Source organism: Alligator mississippiensis, chromosome 4, assembly GCF_030867095.1.
Source record: "Alligator mississippiensis isolate rAllMis1 chromosome 4, rAllMis1, whole genome shotgun sequence".
NCBI classification, from domain to species: Eukaryota; Metazoa; Chordata; order Crocodylia; family Alligatoridae; genus Alligator; species Alligator mississippiensis.
This window is the reverse complement of record NC_081827.1, coordinates 231,595,393-231,616,550: the sequence shown is the minus strand read 5'-3', so window position 1 is coordinate 231,616,550 and position 21,158 is coordinate 231,595,393. Positions and strand designations below refer to the sequence as shown.

The window sequence follows — 21,158 nt, the reverse complement described above, 5'->3', positions numbered from 1 at the left end:
AGACAGACCCCTCCAAAAAGGAAAAAAAATGTACATCAGAATGACAGAAGAGATTTCTCATTAGAGACATGCCCAGACAGAGCAAAAATTATTATTTTTTTTAGTAATAAAAAACTGAAATAAAATGCAAATATTTTTCTAAACAGGTGTTAAAGAGTAAAAGCCTTCATTAGAAATCCTAAGTCATAAAGCTCAGGATAGGACAAAGAGCAAAGGTTTAGGTCCTAAATAGTAGAACTCTGTGGGCTTCTGGAGTTTCCGAGTAAGAATGAGGGGCTTCCTAGCTCTGTAGATTTTGATAAGAAAGTATGTTTAAGAAAAAGGCTGAGAGAGAAGAGGCAAAAGCACAGTTAAATACCTAATTGTAATGCACTGAATGCAGCAAATGACTGGCAGTTGCGGAAAGGGACTGACCAAATCATTTAAAAATAATGGTGTGCATGCACATGCATGTGAACATGTGTGCACATGTGCATGCACACACATACATGTACCTACATGCAAATGTACACACACACATAAATGTCGCTATGAGAGGGAGAGCTCATACCTCTTTCATTAAGGAGGAGGATTAATCTATTTGCTTGAAAAAGCTACAATAGAAAATGTCAATATTTTCTTGGTACAGAGGAATCTTAATAAATATGTACTGTAAAATGTAAGACCTTTATTGTAATTTAAATAGGCTGTCTGTGTCTAGTAAAAGAGTACATAAGTTCTTTAGGCCATCTGCTGCAGTTAGATATTAGGGAGAGAAAAGAAAGGCATAAAGTACAAAATCCCAAACAAGAAATCTTCCTGCAAATTATAAGAATGTCTAAGGTAAAACAAAAAAACAAGAGCCAAAAAACCCCCAAAACAAAACCAAAAACCCCTCTAAATCATTGATGCTTGTGGCAATACCAAGTTCTGAGGCATGAGAACACAATAGCAAATACTTAATAACCATGGGAAGAAATAATCTTCTTAGGCCATTCTTTTTATAAGAACTCTTTGTCCATCCATATCTGGGATATTTAAAATTTAGTTTAAACTATAAAATAGTTGGGGGGTGGAGGGTAGGGGAAGAACCCTTCAGAAGTAATCAAATAATTATCTTTACAGCATCAAAAGAACAGCAAGTGCTTTACAGACAAAGAACCATGATCCCAGCCACAAGAACTTACCATCTGAATTTGCAGGTGAGCAAGTAAGAGAGGGTAACATTAGGGTAGGGAGACTATGGGGTGATGGACAAGGATTACAGCAGTATAATCATATGGTTACTCAGTTTAGGCACGTCTACATCTTAATAGGTCAATTACTTTATGTATCTTTATAATGCAAAGCTAATGATTATTTTCCTCCCTCAGGGTGAAGTGCAAAGGATCTATTTTCATTTCCTAGAAGAGAGAGGGTAAGCAGTCTGTTGACTACGTACTCTCTGGTAATCCTGATACTTCTGCATTCCATCCTTATAATGCCTTATCTCTGCTGTGGGTGTCCCTGCACATATTGGGTCAAATTTTACCTTTGGCAACACCAGAGTGACTCCACTGACATTACTGCAGTTATTTTAGATTCACACTGGCATGACTAAGGGTAGAATCCAGCCCATTTTATTGACAGAAAAAGGGAAACACTCTAAGTAAGATTCTGATCTCCTTTAAGCTGGTCTAAAATATAGTATTTCCATTGCTTCTAAGGATTTTTTTTGGTTTATAAATAAAAACGTGATCTGTCTCTCAGTCTCCCTACCTCAAAATATTAAAATCATTCTAACGAAGACATGGGGAAGCATTCAGATGGGAGGTTGCAGTATGTTAGTGGATGATCTATTACTAGTTTCTTAAGAGCCGAGCCACACTGAACATTATTAAGAAACAGGACCTTTGACTATTCCGCAGGCATTACTCTATGTTAAATTGGTAAAGTGGTCCTTATTGAAAACAGAGTATTTTCTTCTAAGACCCTAGGATCCCACAAAGTCTATAGCTATGTAATGATGGACAGTCCTTGTGGACCTGTTGGAATTGACTCTGTTATTAGTAAACTCGAATATAAATAGGAAATGACATTTCCTTCGCATTGTCTGAAGTGCATTTGTTCAAGAAGAATGCTAGGGGCTGAAATCAAGGTAGCTGAATAGCAACTCTAAAACAGGAGAGTTTATTCTCAATATGCTTAAATTATGCTTCTTGTTAATTAGATTAACCCAGAATTTCATTGCTGTCAGAGAAGAGCCTAAATTGTAATGCACGTTTGAGGTTCGTATTTCTTTAACATAAATTTATCTTGAATTGTTTGTTCTTTGCTGGAACAATAGGTTATATTTTCTTTTGTTTGCTGGAGGAAATCTTGAATTCTGAAGAGAAAGAGGGTGGGGATAGTGTGTCTCTTGGAAGCACTTTCCTGAGACAGCAACTCAGTAACGGCACCAACCCTCTCCTGGGTGAAGGGCATGGGGTATGGCAGAATTACTTTCACAGCAGCATTATTGTTTTTTTTCTCTTTCACAGATGCTTTTAAACCTGGTGAGCTTTTTTTTATTCTACACTCTTGTGCACATAGAATATGCTTCAGTCCCTTCTTTTTTATTTCTCGGTTTTTTTACTATGTTAGCTTGAAAGAATTATAGTGCAAGGGGAAATACCCCCCCAGTAGATAGCGAGGAAATAGATGAGTATGTGCGAGAGCCTCCCAATTAAATTAACTTAAGCAAGAAAAAAAATTGTTTTGTGTGCAGCAATGTTAGTTGCCTTGCCAGTCTGAAGCTGGCACTGTGGGTTTGCTGTAATCACTGAGCTGAGAAAGAGACACAGGTTTTTTTTGTTTATTTGTTTGTCATCACGAAGTCGAGCAAGACTTAAGCAGTGGCACACATATAACACTTTTCCCAGTGCTTTGAACTGTGGATCTTCCGGGGGCCTATTGCTTGCCCCTCACCATAGCCAATTTTTTTTTTTTTGTCCCTCCATTAAAACCAGAATTTAAATAGAAACATTAATATAAATATATGATATTAGCTTTGAGAACATTTTCTTTCTTTCCTTTTTTAAAATGGGCTTGGGTAAAGACAATTAAATGTGCAATTTCCAGCGTTTATTCTTTCCTCAGGCAATCTCTCTTTCTTTCTTTTTTGTCCCATGTAGCATTCCTCATTCTCAGCCAGTTGTCAGGTAGTATAGATTCAGGATGGCATCTTAGGTTTGCTTTAGTACAGCATGACACATTGGCAAATTCCCAGAATAAGATTTTTTTTGGACACTATGCAATATACTGCGGAGTAACGAGTTCAGCATGGGGCCGCTACATAAAATAGTTCAAAGAATAATAGAAACAAATGTATATTTGACAAGAAGGAATAAAATGATCAAACAAGATGACAGATAATAATGCTGGGGAAAATATTACCTTCAGTCAACCAATCAAACCCAGAACATTTCTGGCACTGGAACCAATAATCCTATATCATCTGAAGAATAGCTTCAAAAGGCCTGTGTTATTAGATATTTTGTATGCAGTTGGTTGCAGAACAAAAACTGAGATCATAGAAGTTTTTCTTTTACTTCAGGGGGTAGAGTCTCTGTCCCATTTGGTTTCTTTGGTTCTGTTCAGGCAGCTTACAGGGAGCAGAGGCTCTGGCGCTATCCCCCAGCACAGGATTTCCCCAGAAGGCAAAGAGACCCAGCATACGTGGTTTCCATATTTTTCTTCTCACAACCTTAATTGCTCAGCGTGTTACAGGCAAAGAAGGGGGTGTTTTGTAGGCTGGAAGGTGTGGCTGGAATATGTTGCACTCTAACTATACTTGGCTGGCAGATGGTACATTCAAGACTGTTGCTAGCCGGCCAACATGTTAAAGTAGTCTTAGGGGCTGCTCTAACTTGCTTTCAGAGCTCCATGCTAGACACAGCAGATATGTACTCTTGCACTTGTAAATTTATTTGCAGTGCCCCTGAAGCGTGATGTGGTTTTTAGAATTGCTCTGTTCCTGGATCCACCACTCACTTTACCTCTTAACACCTTGATTGTTTTAGGGGACAGTTATGTTTACACACTTTTTAAAAATACTTCGAGGGCCTTAGAAGAAAGGTACAGTATAAAGTGCAATGAGTCATTGGAGTGAGACTTCAGTGAGGAGAGGACACATCTGCAAAAGGATTCACTTGCCTCATTTGTGCCTGAAGTCAACTATTTTTACATACTTTGCCATGACGGCATTGTGCATGTTCCCAACTCTGAAAAAAGAAAACAAAAAAACAAAACAACCCCCCTCACCCCCCAAGATATTTAAGACTAGAGTCCCTATTGAAAATTGTTGCTAAACTAAGGCTTAATAAGTTTGGCACAAGAAGAGTTATATCAGGGTAAAAGTGAATGCTGGTATACAGTGAATAAGGTATGTGCCTCTAGTGTCTGCGTATGTCTACAATGAGAGAAAGGGCCATAGGTATGTCCATAAGCTTCTAGAAGCTTTATGAAGCTACAGAGAAGGATGGGCACATTGAGCTAGGGGAGAGCAGGAGATGAGTACAACATCATAAGTTCTGTGTAGGGAGGAGAGAAGTGGTTTCATAGATGTCATTTATAAGTGAAGCAGGAAAGACCATTATTCCAGAACATACTTCAGAAGTCTGTAAGTGGAAGTGTCTGGGAGAAGGGGCATCTATCAGAAAAGAACAAAATAACTAACATCCAGGATGCTGTAAACCTTGATATGCCAGGCATACTTCAGGGAGCATGACCCGGATGCAACTTATAGTGTGTGTTCAAGCGACGAGAGAGACTCTTGCACTGTGAGTGTAAAAGGGAGACAGGAATTTAAATTTAAAAGAAACCAGGGGATGAGGGAGTGACTCCAGGTGCATGCCTGGAGAACCAGTTGAACTTCCCTTCTTAGTGAGTATTTCACCAATTGGGTTCTTTTTAAAAGGCCATTATTGGGCCAGTTAGGGGAAGCAGACCCATAGACCAGGTACAGACATTACTTTTACAGTAATGGCCAGGTATAGACTTTTATTGGTATTAGTGATCGGAAACCAGTCTATACCCGTAACAGAAAAGAAGTTCAGCAGACATAGACTGGTTTAATAATCATGGATCACTTTGATCACTCATCCTGCTACAGACCTGTGGTAGACCACTCTGAATTTAGAAGAGCATGTCGTTTGAGGCAATTATTTATTTCCCTAAGTCCTTTCAATGCTTTTTCCAGGCAGTGTACTTGTTGTCAGGTAATTGGGCTTGCCCAAGAGCAAAATTGGAAGGTATTTGTCTTCTCTAGGCTGATTGCAGACTTAAAAAACCCCCTCAGAAATACCCTGGTGATTTACTTTAAACTCGGCATATTTCTGCACCGAGCCCAGCGCATACCCAGAAGACGCAATGTGTTATTGGAGCCGGGTCGTCCAACGTCAGTATAGATCGGGTGCTACTCGATAAAAGTGCCAAAAAGCCCTGCTGAAACGCCCCATCTTTAGAGTTTCTGTGGAGCTGGGTCGAACTAACACGCTGCTTCTTCTAGTAAAGCACTTTTTGTTTTAATGTCTGCAAGCAGCCTCTGACAGGCACAGCAAGAATACTCTGTGGCACAACATGAGTATCTCCTTAGTAATGTCACCTCACTCCAGCCCAGGAGCTTCAGCTCCAAATAAATTTTGTAGTGTAAGAAGACGTTTAACTTTAATCAATTCTTAATTTTCTTTTAAACTGATTTTACCTCCCCTGCCCCTTTTACCTTTTCAGAACAGTTAGAAAAATCTTTTTACAGCTATCTTGCACTGGGTTGGATGACACCATAGATGTCATTGCTATCAGCCTACCACAATCCTGAAATAAAGTTTCTTAGGCTCTGCTCTAAGACACTGGTTAAGCACGTACTTTTAAATACATGAATGGTTCTATTAAAAGCAATGGGACTACTCACATGCTTCAAAGTAAACGTATTTAAGTGCTTTGTTGGAATAAAAGGGCTTCATAGCACAATTTTTTTTAAATGGAAAGGATAGTATTTAACTAAAAATAGTTTAGAGGCCTCTAAGCAGTCTTGCTGGCTAGTTTTCAGTAGTATCTGGCTTGCTCTCCATATGGATCTTTTGTTTTATTTTGTTTGCAGAGATTTTACGTATATAAAGGAGTTTTCTTTTTTCTTTTTAAGATGGCGTGAAGTATTTTAAATGGATATTTTGAATCTGGAAAACTCTTATTATCAGCAAGCAAAGAATCATTAATGTGGCAATCAACCCTAATCAGTACAAAGGCAGTCAGGGGAGACATTGTGTTCTGCAGAAGATGAGGATTTGTAAAGTCACTGATGGTCCATTTACTTATGCGAGTTTCAGCTGCACTGGGCTTCCACTCCTCCGACACGCTGCAGTTGCACTTGGAGATAAAACTGCAGTAAGGATTGATGGCCACTGCACTTATGACTGTGGAAAAACAAACAGTTTTAAAACTCATCTTTGAATGTTAATGTTCATGTTAATAGTTAATACTTTCTGTTTTTTCCCTCCCTCCTTTAAAGTTGTAAGAAAATGAGCCCTACCGGAAGTGAAGGAATCATTCAGGCAAAAGGAGTGGTTTTCCTAAGCAACCAGATCAAAGTGAAAACTCTCAGAATAGCTTACTCACAGGTTTCCTTTTGGACGTAGGTTCATCAAAAGTATCAGATACTCAGTGTTTTAATTCATACTCCTCCAGCAAATGGAAATTCAGTGGGAAATGTCCCAAGAACCTACACTGTCAGCAAGCCCTGCAAATATCTTGGAATCTCCTTTCTTTTTTTGTAAAAGACTTTAAAAATAATTCGGTGGATCTCTAATCTAGTTATCTGCTGTAACTGTAATATACACTGCATGTCTGACTCCCACAGACGAAGGCCTCTGTTTCCTTTCTGCCAGTACCTTAGTATCTGCCTTGCCCAGGAGTCTGCTGATGAAGACTTCCTGTTTGTTTTGAGTCACTGCTGGAGTGATAAATATATTTCAGCTTTCTCCTCGGAGAGGAAAGAAACCAGCTGCCCTGAACTAAAGAGAAAATATGTAGAAATTCCACCAAAGGGCTCTGTTATCATGGAGCTCCTATGGAAGCATAAAAATGAGAAACATAAGCTATGACAAAAGAAAAATTTACATATTAAACCATCCTTCCACATGCATAGACATAAGTTGGTTGTCTTTAATCATTTATTTTTCACTCTATAACTTTAATTTAAAATGGCTTAGAAATAAATAAATAAATATGAAAAAAATCCCCATAAACTTACACTAAAGAGTAATGCTTGGCTAGATAAACAAACAATTATACTTGTGGTTTCTTGATCTGACCACAAGCTTTAAATGCTGTATTTTTGCATGAACTTATAATGCTTCTGGATAAACAATTGTGTTTATATTGTCAGGAGCATCCAGTTCAGTATTGTGTAATTTCTATGTGTGATTACCAGGATATAGGATAAATTCCAAAACAAAAGAAAGGAAAGGAAGATTAGATTATTAAGTCATTTTTAATAAAAACAGCATACTTTGGAACCGCATGTAGCTTAATTTGTAATTTTAAAAGAATGCAGCAGTGGCTTTTAATTTCTACAATTATCTTTTCATCTCTTTTTTTTATCCTGTTTTACTAGAGATGGGGCCCAGACCAAAACCCTGGATCCAGCCCCAAGGTCCAGGTTCAGCTCTGAGTTCACAGCTCTAACTCCTTCAGGAGTCAGCTCCAAGCACCATAAGCTTCAGAAAACTTCAGTATGTTAATACTCCAAGTTTAGGACTATTCAAATCTTTGCGTTTTGGTTCAGCCTGGAATAGGAATGTAATGTTTAAATCTGCCTTAGTGGTCTGTGCCTATGACACTACATATTAAGTTAGATCTCAAAACTGTGTAGTAATGTTCAGGGGCGATGCGTAGGGGGTGCATGCAGGTGTGTGTGCATCCCCTGAGCATGGCAGTGCACCCCCTGCAAAAAGGTGCTTCCAACATTGCCAGTGGCATCTGCGGGCATTCCACGATCGCCACTGGCCATCACCGCTGCTACTGGCAGCACCTGTGTGTGGTCACCAGCGCCTGGTCAGCGCTTGCCACTCCCCCCCCCCCCCCCCCGCTGCCGACAGTGCTGGCGGTGTCTGTGGGACCCCCCAGCCTACCGCCACTGGGTTCCTGCCGTCGCACTCCCGTCACTGCCAGTGCAGCCATGCCCCCACCCCAGCCACCAGGCGGTGGCATGCACCATTCAGGCTAATGTTATATCTGGTTGGTATCCAGCTTTGGTTTGCACATGCAGCAGGGTCTCCCCTGCAGCTGGGAACCCTGTCAGTTGACTGGGCTCCCAGCCGCAGGGGTGCACCACGTCCAGCCAGGGCTAGGAGTCCTGCAACTGAAGGGAACCAAAGTCCTGCAGCTGCGGATGCTGGATCCAAGCAGGGCACTGCCTGGTGCTGAGACCCAGCTAGGTCCCAGCAGCCTCCTCACCTGATGGGTGCCTCAGGAGCTTGTTTCTTGCCAGTGCAGGGGGAGCCATTGCTGATATCAGGCTCCCCCTGCACCAGCAATAAGGCACGATGGGATCTAAAGCACAATCCTACAATCACTTCTCTTGCCATGCATGTGAGGAGTAGCAGGAGGTGTGATTGTACACATCATGATAGGTCCCATTGTGCCTGTACCTGCACGTGTAGAGATACTCTTGGGAACAGCCATGGTAAGCCAAGCTCTTTATTGAGAAGCAGTTCAGGGGAGTGGATGGGGCACAGGACTAGTTGCCAGGAGACTTAGGGCATTTGTAGATGACACTTTAAAGTGGGTTTAAAACAGGTTAAATGCCGTTTGCACTGCTTTAATGATATTGCTGTTTGTACATTTGGCATTAATTCCAGCTGCTGTAGCACATTTGGCGGCATAATGCACCTTAAATGACTTTGGGAAGCAGCAAATGGATTTGGGGCGCTGCAAAGTAAAACACCTCTGAGGAGTTTTAGTTTCCTACCTTACAGCCGCACTGGGCTCTGTGTGGCTCAGGGGCTGTGCAGGCAGCCCGGCAGCAGCCTGGGAAGACAGGCTCCATAGAAGGGAAAAAAAAAGTGGCAAGCCTGATGTGGCAAGCCTGCCCAGGCCCCTGCATAGCTCAGGTAGGCAGGCAGGGTCTCCCCTGGAGCTGCTATGGAGGGAAGCACCAGCCCCCTCCTGCCACCCCCCTGCAGCTCAGGGACCTCTCTGACCGCCAGCAGCTCGCTCTCCCCTCCCTGCCACTGGAGAGGCAGGTAAAGATCAGGCGGAGATGGGTGTACATGGCACGGGGGTTTACTTCACCCTAAACTGAAGCGGTGTTTTTAAGAAGCCACTGCTTCAATTTATGGAGAATTAAACCCCTGTGTTGTGTACAAATGCCCTTAGTTTCTATTCCTAGCATTGCCACTTTCACCTGCTGTTGACCTCTGGAAGTCATTTCTCCCTCGCTATGCCTGTTTTCTCCAATTACCTTTTGCTTTCAATTCATATGGGGTTAGCAGTTACATTTTTATGGTACCAAGTACAGTAAGTCCCTCTTTCTGGAACCACAATGTATTAAAATAATAACTAATAACTGATAAAGATGCACCAGATCAGTAGGTTTATCCAGTCATAATCTTCAGGTTTTTCATTGTGTGCAGTGACTTTTTCACTATCTCTGATTATTGGACAAAAACTGACTTCAGGATGGTGCCTTTTCTCACTTTATTATCTGCTTTATCTGAGAATGAACCATATGAGCCATGGTTTGTAGTGGGAAGAGTTGGTGACTGTGCATGAAATGTCCCTGCTATTTGCAAAATAATAATTCAGCTTTGCTTTGTCTAAGCTAAGCAAATACTATTTACAAGGAAAGGACAGCCTTTCATTTCTTATGTTTTCATATATTTTCCCATTTCTCCCCTTTTCTTTGAGTGCACACCATAAGTTTGGGCAACAACATATGCTCTTCTTTAACAAACAGCACTTCTCTGTTCCTCTTGCGTGTCAGGGCTCTCTGTACTTTATATCACTGAGTGAAATCAAATTAAACAAAATATTTAAGCAGCTTCCATTTTACCTTTTCTGTGCTTTACCTTTACTATCTCCCAGTAAAATATGATTTCTTCTATAACAGCTGACAAAAAAAGCATTACAGCTTTAAAACATGAGATTATAAAAAGCTGCAACTAGTTTAGATCTCACAGTTAGAAGTTAATTCTAAGTCAGTGCAATTGAAAACATCAGTTTACAACATTTACTGGCTTGCTATAAAAATGTATTCCCCTGTGTTATGTTAAACATGAGAAACTACACCTCAGTGTGTCCATTATTTATATATTTATTCAGATCTTGCTACTTCTGATTCAGCTGTGTAACTGTATGCAAAATAGATAATTACTGGGGAATAGAATAATTTGTATTTTGAGAGGAATAGATACCCTGAAGGATTTGTGCTTTGGAAATAAAAAAAACAAAACAAAAAAACCCCAGTAAAGAATTACATGGCGTTTGCAAATAGATATGAAAGTAGGTGAGATGATATCAATCCTATTGAGCCCAAAATGCTGGGTTGTTGTGCAGGAGAAATACATTGTTTATTTAAAAAAAAATCTTACTATGAACATGTTAAGATGTGGCCCATTGGAAAGACAGTGTGATACCCTTTTACAAGGGTCTTAAAAATAGTTTAATGTCATATATAGCCACAGGACAATGAAATAGTTTGTAGAGGCCAGCCATTCTACATCTAGTCGGACACTAGAGTTGAGTGGGAGAAGAGGGAACAGGATGCATAGGTAGCTGGAAACCACAGGGACTGTTGGACAGTGGCTTAGTCTCTACTGCGAGACAGACCATTTTTTATAAGAACCTAAGACCATAAGCATGCCATATTGGGTCAGACCGATGGTCCATCTAGCCTAGCATCCAGCCTCCGATAGTGGCAGAAGTGGATGCTATACAAAGAGGGCACTAAACTAGGTAGCTCCAGAGTGATCTGCCCCTATTCAATACCCTCCATGGCATCCCCAGATCTCCAACCATTCTGAAACACCTCCAACCGTTCTGTTCAATAGCCATTTCTGGGAAACTGATGTTTTCTTTCTTCCTTCTTCTTATTTAACAGGAGTAAATCCCTGTATTTAACTTTTACTCCCATAAGCCTGCCCTTAGGTCATAGAAACCATCTTGCTGATTCACTGAGTGACCCTGAAATTCTGTGACAGTTGCATGTTGAAAGCACTACTTGACCCAAGGATACCAGAGGATGAGGGTTGACTGACATGAATCTCTCATGGCCTTCAGGTGACATGAGCCACTGCTTTCCTCAGGGATGAATGAAAAAATCCTTCTCTTCCTCTGTGTCTTTTCCCTCCCTTTACTTAGCTCAGGACTACAGACGTATGGGCCAATGTTTAGTGAACTTACGTATGAAGGACCACGTAATAGTTCTGCTATTTGAATCTGATTTACTTTCCATGACCCTTTATACATGGTCATTTTTGTTTGTAGGAATTTTGGAGGAAAGTGAAAGTCTCCCAAATATTTATGAGCAGAGAGTAGGTGAGCCATGCTAATCTGGAGTCAGACAGAAGGTAGGGTGGAGTGGCACACTGGGGGATGTACCAGGAGGTACTGGGGTACTTGCCCCACCTGCTCTGTGTTTAGGTGTCTTACCTGAAGCCACCAAAATATAGAATGGGAGCAGCATGTAGAGCTGTTTGCTGCTACTAGGAGATGATATAAGAAACTTGGGGTGGGGAAAAGGGCTAGTGGGTTCAGTGGGGGGGACAGGGACTGAGGAGGGGAGTTGTCCAGGTGGGGCAGGGGTAGGGTATGAATAGCAGAGCCCCCCGGACTGGGGCAAATTGGTGGCTTTCCTGAGACTGAGGTTGTCCTGGGAACATGTCCAGACATTCAGGAGATCCTATTAACCCTTTCCTAGATTGGGTTTACCCTTTCTCAAAGTTAGTGCACCTCCTGAATGCCTGGGCATTTAGATGAACCTAACTCTGATTAGGCTGATCTAAATCTAATGCCTGTATGTATCCTGAGAGACGCATGGATTCACAGGCATAAGCTTTTGTAGGCAATAACCTACTTTACTAGAGGTTTCATTCCCTTCTGAACCTATTAGTCTCTAAGGAAGGGGTGTCAAACTCATTCAGCTCCATGGGCTGGATGAGTGCTTGTGGGGCTGCCTTGTGAGCTGGACTGGACCTACATACAGGCTCTGCATTTCAGTCCTGCCCTGGCCCCCATGGGAATGTGCCACGTGGCCCTGAAGCAGTTGCCACGTGGATATGCTGCACAGCCTCAGCTGCTGCAGCATGCAACATGGCCCTATAACTGCACGCGGTCGCTCTAGTCATGCCGCACATGGCAGCTACTTGACCGCTCCATGGACTTCATGTGAGACCATCCAGCATGCCGTCTGGGGGTCCATCCAACACCCATGGGCAGAACTAAGGGCCAGATTTGGCCCATGAGCTGTATCTTAAACACCCTTGCTCTAAGATGTCACCCTGACCCACTCTGTACCAAATATTGATGCAAACCTATTTTGACTTGAAGGCTGATGGCAGAAATGGGAGTAATTATAAGATGATTGTACAAACAAAACAGCCCCACCCCAAGTAATGCCAGGGGATTGGAGCAGGGCTATAAATCTGTCACATAAAGGTATCGGGCCTGAAAGCTGACTGAAGGTATGTTTACCTGACACAAACCCGCCTCGGCTCTGATATCTATGTTAACTCTAAATAAGCCGCCTTGGGTACTGGAAGCTGGATAGCTGTATTTGTACAACTCTCTGCCTTAGCTAATTAGCCTGGCTAAGAAGCAGGCTACATAAGTGTGGTAAAGCACCTTACTAATACAAACAAACTACTTCCAGTCCCTAAGGGAGCTTATTCAGAACTAGCTCTGGTATCTACATAGCATTGCATTGGTATAGACAAGCCCCTGAGTGACAGAGAAATTCCTTCCCCAAGACTTAATCATGCTGTCTCAGCAATTTAAATTTGCTTATCAAAGTGAAATCTTGCATGCGTGTGGTAAGTATACATTGCAGTTTGCTATCTGTTTATCTTAGGTATTTATAAAGTCCTTGTTAGCATAGTATTTGAGTGACTCAGAATCTTTAACATATTCATTCTCACAACTCCCCTGAGAGGCAGGGAAGTGCTATTATCCCCATTTTTACAGACAGAGAACTGAGGCACAATGAAACTCTGTGATTCTTTAAGGGCTGCCCAAGAAATCTGGGGCAAAACGGGGAACTGGACCTAATTCTACCCAATTGTAGTCTAGTGACCTGCAGGTTGTTACAGCTTTCCTTTTAATAAACAAATGAACAAAAAACAAAAAGGAAAAAAAAAGAGACACTAAGCACTCCTTCCTATATTACCAGCCTGCCAAACTGGCCCAAACCTTTGCATCCTGGGAAAGCTCCTGAAATGAATCTTATTTTTAAGGCATGGTACAGGCAAAGACAGCTAACAATACTCATGCACAAAAGCTAAAGAAACATGCATAGTGAATTGGTTATTACAAATATAAATAATACAAAATAAAGAAGCTTTTTATCCTTACATCTCTTGTGATCACAATGTTTTCCTTAATGCGTGGGAGTTACTTCCATCAGTGCTAGTCAGATGAGGTTTTTTTCCCTTTTTTTCTTTTTCTTTTTTTTTTTTGGTGGAGAAGTTTTCTAAGGTATTTTTCAAACTTTCCAGTTTAGCAAAGTGTTGGCTCAAATTGAAAAGAGAACTAGGCACTGGGTCACAGGCAGAATTAGGTTTGTACTAGTGGTGGGGGCAGGTTGCTGACACAGCTACAATCAGACAAAACATTTAAAACTTCTGGCTTTGTACTTCTCAAATGCCTCTTTTAGAAATTCGCTTAAGTTGTTATTAACATCCACCACCCACCTTCCCTTTCTGGTCCTGACATTGTGTAATAATAGATAATGTTGACATATGTTCCCTGCTGGTCAGAAATACTATACTTCTGTGAAAGGTAACATTTTCAAGCAATGACAAAATGTATTTTACTTGGACAGAACATTAGTTATTGGACTAATCTCCCAATGTGGGATGTGGGGTAAAAGTTTTAACATTTTAGTTGTAGGAGAAAGTTTGTTGGGACAGTAAAAGCATCAGTATGGGGTGTGTTTAGTTTTCGCCATTTCTAGAGGTACTGGCTTTGTATCAAACTCTTGCGTCCTTAGGAATTTAAAAGAAACATTCACAGTATGTATGAGGAACAGCTGTCTATGTACTCAGAGCAACTTTTCAAAATGACTATTCGGACATTTTCTTGAGCAGAGATTACAGAACAAAGTTATATGTTTTCCCCCACTGGATTATTATTCATAAATCATTTTTAAAACTTTGAGTAACTGTAAAGAGATCTAAATTTATGTATCTATTTCTATTAGGCAAAGCTTTCTGAAAAGCAGAAAAAGAGGAAGAGATAGCAACATCTACCAAACAAATATGTTGTGAAGAAACTGGTTTTGAAAGTAATCTTGGGTGGGTGAGTGTCTATAAAAGAAATATCTAGTTTGCACGCTAACAGAGTTTCTGCACAGAATGCCACAGGCCTGAAAAAAATACATTTATTTTAAGTCTTTCATAGTTTCTGTCCTAGAAAACTAGAAATAATGTTTTGCTGAATCTGGTCCTTTGTATTTTCTGATGGCCCAAACAGGGTTAGGAATCCAAAAATAATGCTAGTCCCATAATTTTGGTGATAAGCATCTCTTCTCTCAATTTACTCTTAATGTTTTGTCTTTCATGATCTTAAAAAAAAAAGCAACAGCTGCACTGCCATGTGTTAGATTCTGGTTTGGTATCTATTGCAGGACCTACTCCTTAATGCTTTCATGTAGTTTTAGTGACAAATCCTGATTAAATTTACTCTCACTGGTCACTGGTTAAATACTTTATGAGGAACCTTAACCAGCCCATACTCAATGGAAGTAGAGAAGGGTCTTCAGGCCTACCTCTGCCGCAACCTGAATGTATCCACCATGGAGTTAAGCTACTACAATGCAAACCTTCTGCTTGGTTTCCAAATCATGCCATCATCCTGTACAGTGGACCAATACCATTCAATCTGCCAAAGAATCACTGTGGCTTCTGGGCTGAAAAGCGCTTATTCATTTACACTTTGCTGAATGGTTCCAATGATAACCTGGCTTACAAGTTTTGTTTTATTTTTTTTCCTTAAAGACAGGAAACCTGGCTTTTTAAAATCAGAAACCTTCAAACAACACAGATAGAACTGTGCTCCAAGTTCCTAATGCCTAACACAGGAATTTGGCTCTTTCAAACATGAGATTCGGGTGAAATCACAGGGCAATAAGATACTCCAGGTATGTTGCATGCCTTACCATGACTCTTGCTGAAAGGAAAGACATGCATGAAATAAGGAGCCTTACAAATTGGGGAAAAGAAGAAATAGGTATGGGGAGGGTCAAGGGGAAGAAACATCACTGGATCAAGAAAATGGCTGGGGAACAGGGAGCAGGGATAGATTAGATAGACTGATGGCCGGCATCCTGTAAATGGGATGGCTTAGCTCTTGCAAATATTAGATTACTGGGTCTATGACCAAAGCTAATACAGTCTGTGTGATAATGGGTGAGGATGGAGAGTAGTTTCTGTAAAATCTGATTTTTCTTATTGTTTCTTTGTCATCTTTGCCCATACCTGAGTACTGCCATTGAGGGCTACCTATAAGCAGTACTGTAATTGGTTCAGGGTAGCCAGATTGCTCACTATCTGATAGTTAGATAGGCACCCTAGAGCTCTGTGGTTTGGTGCTGGGGTTCTAGGTATGAGAAGATGGGGCACCATTTCTGGATTTGTATGAGACAAGGATAGTATTTGGAGATTTATTCTGGGTTTCTGTCTTGTCTGTGAGGAGACAGTGAAGTTAAGCTGCTGGGAAAGGATGTGCCGACATCAGTCCACACATGGGTGACTAGTAGCACAGCACTGCAGGGTGAGTCATGGGGAATGGAGGGTGTTGCCCTGTCTGACATAGCAACTGCCTGGCAGCGATCAGCAAGGATGCTGGAGTAGGCTTTTTAGCCATTTCCATGGACAATACACTCCAATGTCTGTTCTCTACACAATCTGAGGGAAGACTAAGATACTGGTATTCTATTAATGCTAATGCTACAAACCAAAAATCCCATGGATCAAAAAGATAATAGACTACATGAGGGTAATAAATAGCTATGCCAACAAATCCATGTGTGATGGGGTTTTAAGGACTGGCATTTGTCACCGTAGTACTTTTCAGTGAAGCTAAGCATGTGCAGTCTTGGGGAGGGAGCTAGCTCTCAGGAAGTCTAAGCGACAGCTTGTCCAACAGCTCCCCCACAAGCTCCCCATTCATTTTAGTTTCCCCATCAAAATCAGCCTGTTTGTTTCCAAACCCTTTATACATTTATTTCAGGCTATATTAGATCAGCAATGTTCTCAAAAACACCCATTGATGTCAGCTGAGTTAAACTGATGTAACCATTAAAAGAATTTGGCTCTTCATTTTTTTATTGCCTTCCTCAATTTTTCTGCTCATCTACCATGCACCCTGTTCCTCCTTAGAATCCTTCCTCTGTCAGTGTGAGAGCCTTCTACTCTGCAGCTCTTGCCTTGCTACTTCATATCAGATCTTGACTGAAAGTATATCTGTTCCGCTTTTTACTTCCTCCTTCCATCCATCCTCCTGTTTTCTATAACATGCTTTGTGATCCAGTTTTTAAGAAAAGCTTTGTGAAAAATAGTAGTTTAGTATTTTTTTTGTGCACCTATTCATACATTATTTCCATCCTGTAGTCCTCCCTTATCTTTGATAATACACATTTTATTTTCACTATTTACTGATTTTTTTTTTTTCAGAACAAGTTGCTATCTTGCTTAAATACATTCACTTTTATTATGTATAACAGTACCTGCTAAAAAAATCACTATAACTTTTTGAAATATTTTGTGTTCTCATGTTTCAGTTTAGCTTTCATTAAAAAAACAAACAAACCAATAAACAACAAACAGAGAGTGACCTAATAGTGTGTTTTATTGCCTCTCAGTAGAACTGGTTCCAAAGTGGCCTCTGGCTCCTTCGGACAGCTGGAGCCAGTAGTGCTGCACAGCTGATACCTATAATGTTAGAACAGGGATGCAAAACTTTAAGGAGCATTGGGTGGAGGTAATGGAGTTTAATTCTGGCAGGTAATTTTGGCAGCATTACAGATTTAAGACCTAGTTGCTGTTGTTGTTGTATTTGAATAGGGGCTAGATGTCCTAGCTGAAATTAAAGTCCTATGGAACCAGGTAGAGTAGAAAGATGTATTATGAGATATTCTGAGCCCCAAACAACTCACAGGCTAAATAGACAAGAAAGCAAGCTGATTGGAAGGGAGACAAAGACAAAAAGTTACTTGCCCAGTGTCACAAAATAGAGGTAGAACCAGAAACTGGGTATTAATCCAGTGGCTATACCTTACTAATTTTGAGCAATGCTTGATCTCCTAACTAATCAAAATGAAATCAACAGGACTATCCACAGGAGTGAGTGCAAGCAAGATCTGATGAGATGTCATTTTAGAAACTGCTAGTCTAAGGGACTGATGAAAAGGGTTTTAGCAGTACAGTGGTGATGTAAAGCAGCAGGGTTGTTCCTTGGGACTAGCTAGGAAAGATCCACAACTGGTTGTAAGAATTCTTCTATCAAGCCACTCAGCTCTGCTGATGATTTTTTTTTACCCACATTTTGATATCTAGAGCCCAGAGTCAGGATCAGGACACCATTACCAAGATAGAGACAGAAAGTGAAATCTTGGCTTGAGTGAAGTCAATGAGAAACCCTTACTTGACTTTGCTAGAGCCCTACTATAATCCCTATCTTGAATTTACAACCTTAGAAGGCAAGGGATATCTGAAGGGTCAGAGAAAAGGGAAACAAGAAGATAGATAGATAGATAGATAGATAGATAGATAGATAGATAGACACAGATTCAGAAGTCCTTGAAATGATATACATGTTTAAGCCTATGTTTTTTGCAAATCAGGACACATTGAGAGCCAACGTATTGCAAGTGAGTATCGTGGTTTGCTTTACACCACTTGAGACTTCTTGGCCCCAAATCATTCCTAAGTTACTGCTGTATGGAAGTCAGCTGAATCATCCTAGGGATGATTTTGGCTCAGGGAGCTTAGATTGCTTTAAACCACATGCTGAGGAGACGGAGGGGAAAGCTGTAGTAGAAAAAGTGACAGGAGGGTGTAAGGAGGTGTAAATTCAGAGTTGCTCTTTTCCTGCTGCCTGCTTTAGCTTGTACCTTTTTTAGGCCCCCTGTCATGTAAGCAACACCAGCATAGACTCTCTTGCACTCACTCACATCCACTTGCACTTATAACATTTAATTTGCACCACCTTACAAATCACCTCTGAATTTGGCCCCAAGTTCAGTTTGTAAGTGAAGCAAACAGATCTATGTGATTCTCTGCAAATGATTCAAACTTACTTTGCTTAGTCTACAATGCAGTTCTGCACAGTAAGTCATAGTTAGCTTTGCTTGATTCATGATGATTTAAAAATCTTCAAGCAACACAAAAGAGTGGCACTTAGCACTTACCAAATGCTTTACCTCCTCAAAGGGCAGTATGAAGATTAAGTAATTAGCAACAAATTATTTGAACTACTTTGCTTATAGTTCCATACGTAACTTACTAACAGGGTAATGACATACTGATACCATTATTATTGTATGGCATTTGAAAAAAAAATCCTGGAAACATATGTTTATTTTTTTCCTGCTTCTGACCACTCTGTTTGGAACAACTGTCAACTTTGACTCTAAACTTGCAAGTACAGTAACTTTCTTCTTTGAAATTTGGGTCTATAATGTCTGGAGTTGCTTCTAGTAGAAAGGAATTGTTATGTTACTGACTCTTGTGATCAAATTCTTTTCCTGAAATCAATTTCATACATAAGGTTAACAGAGTAGGTCCATACAAATGAATCCATGTGCATTTATCTGACAGTGTTCCATATACAAATAATGAAAGCGGTACATTATCAATTCTCCTTAGTAAGAAGTATTCTTCATGTTTTTATAAAAAGTACTTAAGAGCTGACTTTGAAGACAGACTTTGAAAACTTGCCAAACCTTCTTTGTATTTTGAAAGTCCACATCAAAAAAGTAGTAAATAGTCATTGAGTGTAGGAAAAAGGAAACTATTAGCATTGTTTTCTTTTAAAGATAAAAAGAAAAATGCAGTGCAAAACTTCATAATCTCTGAAATGTGTATTTGTTATTTGACTCAATTTAAAACAATTGTCACTATTAAGTTCATGTTAAGCTGCCTAGTGAACTGTAAAATGGCTCTATATCTGCTAGTTTCAAGTATGCAGGCTTTCTTCCCTGTTTCTTGGGGTTTTACATGCTAAAAATTTCTATTGAATTGGACAGTTAAAAATTATGCTAAGACTATTTAAAAAAATGCAGGGTTGTTCAACCCATCCTCCTTTGTCTAGTTTCAGGCATCTAGCCTTGATTTTCATAAAGCAATCATTCTTCAAAATTGCTTTCTCAAGGCCTCATTTTCATCTCTGTACAACTCTTATGTAATATGGTAAGAAATGTTATCTACACTCTGTTTTAGAATATGGGCCATATTCTTTGGTGATGTAAACTGGTTCATCTCCATTTGAACTTACCAACTATATACCACTAGAAAATGTAGTATTGTCTCCCTTCATCATCTTTTTTTTATATTTTGAATTTTTTTTAGTGTAAAAATGCTTTAGTGGTTATAAAGCCAAGACTAGCTATGAATTTGAAGGAATAGCTGCTCATTCTCACCATGTACCTTCAAAGGTACATGTTTGCACTGGTTACAGAACCTTTGATATTGTGTTATTATGTGGGATCAAGTAGTTAACTTGCCTTTTACACTGATAATGCAGGTTGTACTTATGCATATATTAATTGCAATGCCATTAAGCTGTCCCACATGTGAAGTACTACTATGAGGAAATGTCAGATCATTTTGACTTTGATGGGTTTAATGTATGTTCAGCTAAAAAGGAATCTAGAGTATATGTAAACGGTAAGAAATGGAAGTAATCAATAGAAATCTGTGTGATATAAGACATAGATGCCATTTAAAAAGGGAATATCTGTCAGCATTTACCACATGGCTTTTCACAGATAATGATGGATGTAGTATAAGATATATAGAGAAAATAAGTAGTAAACATAGAGGTCTAGTAAGTACGTACAGAGGTTGATATTTTAATGGGGACAATATTTATATATATTTGTGCAGGAGATGAAGGTAGGTTACCATAAGGTGCTTTTTGGTCATGATTTTGAATGGCTGCATTGAAGTGTTGAATAAAGATAAATGTGAGATTACATCTGAGATTAAAGCAGATGAGAAGTTCAGAGTTTGCTATAATCCTTTTAGGTTTACTACTGCATCACCGTAGTCATTGCCATTGTCCCAGTGTTATAACTCTTATAACATTATAAGAGATAACATTTTATAAATCAGTTGGTTCTGGATATTGCATTATTTCTTGCTCTTATTATGTACAAAAGGTTTATTGAATTTCATAATAATAAAAAAATGAAACATAAAACTAAGATTCAGGAAATGAATAAAATGCTAAAATGTATAAGGATGCTTTCTTTGACTTCACTTGCTCATTGATAAAATGGATTTAAGAATGCTCACATACATCAGAATATACTATGAGTCTTAGGCTAAATCAGACATTTCTGCAGAAGTATCTGTGGGAGGTTAACAAGAAGTCCAACAGTATTTGGTAATGAGTGGGAGAGAGGTTTAACCAGATCTTCCTTTGTGTGGCTGTGCTGTGGAGGAGGAAGGGCAGGGGATATACCTACATCTTTGACCATCTGTGAATAAGAGAATTCTTAGTTACGTAGAGGGCCATTCATTCTCTTTAACTGTGCCTGCAGAGGGGCATTGTCAGAGGTGCATCCTATGGCAGGACCCAGACAAAGTTAGTGATACTTTAAGAATAATCAGAAATTGTTCCCCATCCCTCTCTCCCCTCCCCGCCTATCTGGCAGATCTTTCAGTGGGCTTAATTGTGAGTAGCAGTGTAACTAAGGTGGTAGTGAGGAAGTAGTAGGGGTGAGC

The 21,158-nt window shown here is 40.0% G+C and overlaps 1 long non-coding RNA gene across 1 annotated transcript in view; it reads left to right on the top strand.

Moving 5' to 3' along the window:
* LOC106738171 (uncharacterized) overlaps positions 1-16,832 on the top strand; it is a 64,397-nt gene extending 47,565 nt beyond the window's left edge. The window contains exons 12-16 of the long non-coding RNA XR_009462126.1: positions 1,105-1,181; positions 1,353-1,396; positions 14,411-14,508; positions 15,207-15,349; positions 15,904-16,832. This is a non-coding gene — a long non-coding RNA (uncharacterized LOC106738171). The remainder of the gene's footprint in view (positions 1-1,104; positions 1,182-1,352; positions 1,397-14,410; positions 14,509-15,206; positions 15,350-15,903) is intronic.
* Positions 16,833-21,158: the final 4,326 nt, after the last annotated feature.